Here is a 2381-nt window from a genome sequence, read left to right as displayed (position 1 = left end):
CCTCCTCCGCCTGCCAAATCTCGCGATACCAGCTGGAAGTTGCGGGCCAGTGGCCTGCCGCTACCAAATCTCGCGAAACTCGTTTTCCCTCCCGGGAAGTTGCCAGAACTAACTCTGGGCAGCATGGCATCTTTCTGGCTTCTGCAAGCCCTTGCGAAAAACTTTATTGACAAAGCTGCCAGAGAACGAACAGTGAACTCTGCGGGGGAGCTGAGGCTAAGCTGGATCCGGGCAGATGGACTCACAGCTAGGAGTATGACTTTGCTTTGTCCGACGGTGGTCATTTGGTCCATCCTTCTGCCCGCACCCCGCACCCCCGCCACATTTGAGCCGAGCCCCTTTCAGATTACTAGTTAGGGTGATTCCACTTCTCCCTTTACCCCCATTATTTAAACAAACAAAAACCGTGTATGTGAAAATTTTCTTGGAAAGAGTCAAGCATAGCATAAGAGTAAGGCCCTCCAATACAGGACTCTTGTACAGGCACCTCGGCCCTTCAGCTCCCGCACCCCAACCCAAAGATTTCCACTTGCATGTTCGTCTCTCACCAGTCCAGCAAACATTTATTGAACACCTGCTGTCTTCCAGTCACAATGCTGGGTTCTGGAGACACAGAGATGAGCAATCCAGACACTGTCCCTGCCCTCACAAAGCTCAAATAACTTCAGGGGAAAAGATCCACAGGACTGAGAAGGTACACCCTTAAGCGTTTCTACCCCCGGAAAGATCACCTTGGATTCCAATTCCTTTCTTCAGGGGACCTGTGTACCGCTGTAATGGGAACATAAATTCCTTTTCCAGACACCGACCTTCTTTCTGTTCCTGAAACAACCTGTCTTTCCCACTTATTGGCCTTTCACCTGCTGTTTCTCTGCCTGGAACACTCGTTCTCCTGATTTCCCATCAAGTCTCAGCTCAAATATCATTTTGGCAAAGAGGTTTTCCCTACTGAAATTGTCATATTGGTTTAGTTGCTAGGCTTCTTTATTATCTGTTATCCCAAAAGAACAAGCTCTTTAAGCGCATAGACCTTTTTTTTTTTTTTGGTCGCGTGGGGTCTTTGTTGCTGCACGTGGGCTTTCTGGCTTTCTCTGGTTGCAGGGAGCGGGGCCACTCTTCCAGGGGCTACTCTTCGTTGTGGTGCGTGGCCTTCTTATTGCGGTGGCTTCTCTTGTTGTGGAGCTCAGGCTCTAGGCGCGCAGGCTCTAGAGCACAGACTCAGTAGTTGTGGCACACAGGCTTAGTTGCTCCATGGCATCTGGGCTCTTCCCAGACCAGAGATAGAACCCGTGCACGCTGCATTGGCAGGCGGATTCTTAACCACTGCGCCACCAGGGAACTCCCAAGCACAGACACTTTGCCTGTCATCTTGCTCTTTCCTGTGTCTATGCCTAGCTAATAATAGGTGCTCAATAAATATTGAATGAATAAGTGTAGAAATTCAACCTCTTTTTGGGTATCCCAATCTACTCCAAGCACCCTCTGATGCCCAAAACCACTTCTTCCTCCTTTGCTTTCCTGTGCTGAGGGTTCCTATGCATCCCATGTTGCTAGGACACACACTTACCTCTATGATCAGCTGCACCCCCACTTTCAGAAAGGATGACGTCCTCCTTTAATGCTTTTTCTGTCGGCAGATTCAGCAGGGCGGGGCCTGCCCCTTTAAACTGGGCCACACCTGCTCTGGTCAGACTGGTTTGGAGACACAGGTAAAGGGAGGGAGACTGAGAGGAATACTCGCAGAGCCAGCAGGGACCTGGGCAGCTCCTTCCCGGACACTGGGGACCCTCTACCTCTCTCCAGATGGAAAGTAAGTGGGTGTCATGGGTCCAAACACTAAGGGTTAGGAGGTCCTTGAGGAGGTGGAGAGAGGGGAATCAGCCCCATCCAGAAGCAGTGAAATGGAAGGCGGCAGGGAGGGAAGAAAGACCAGAGAGGAGGCACAGGAAACAGCCTTGATTAGACTGAGATCAGAATGAACAGACTCAGGCCCTCCGGAGACGTTGTGGGTGGGTTACTGAGAAGTTTGGAAACTGACCAGGTATCCAGATTGGTGACAAAAGAACAGGATGCACTGCTGTTGCCAGCTCCTTGGGACAGATCTCTTGGCAAATCATTGGTATCAGTTGCCAGGAGAGTTCCAGTTGGGGATCTGCAGGGGAATGGGAGGTGTGGAGGTGAAGGGGCAGCTTCTCTGTCCCACAAGAATATCCTTAGCGGGAATAAAATCCTTGGCAAAATTCTAGACCTCTCCTTTTCCTCCCATTCCTGCATTAGGCTGGCCATGACCCCAGGGGTTTTGGTGGAGGGGGTAGAAGGCGTGGGTGGAGGCTGGCTGAGGCCACAGCTGCCAGCGCCTGTGCCCCCTGACTCACCCTCTC

General features: G+C 51.4%; 1 protein-coding gene across 1 annotated transcript in view; it reads left to right on the top strand.

Annotated features, from left to right (window-relative positions):
- The first annotated feature begins 1729 nt into the window (after nt 1-1729).
- The window catches only part of TMEM79 (transmembrane protein 79), a 5786-nt gene continuing 5134 nt past the window's right edge, over nt 1730-2381 (top strand). The window contains exon 1 of the mRNA XM_007457896.1: nt 1730-1810. The gene's annotated coding sequence lies outside the window, so the exon portion shown is untranslated. The remainder of the gene's footprint in view (nt 1811-2381) is intronic.

This window comes from Lipotes vexillifer, unplaced genomic scaffold (genome assembly GCF_000442215.2).
Source record: "Lipotes vexillifer unplaced genomic scaffold, Lipotes_vexillifer_v1.1 scaffold238, whole genome shotgun sequence".
Classification (NCBI taxonomy): Eukaryota; Metazoa; Chordata; class Mammalia; order Artiodactyla; family Lipotidae; genus Lipotes; species Lipotes vexillifer.
The sequence above is the reverse complement of the archived record's forward strand: the minus strand, read 5'-3'. Positions and strand labels throughout refer to the sequence as shown.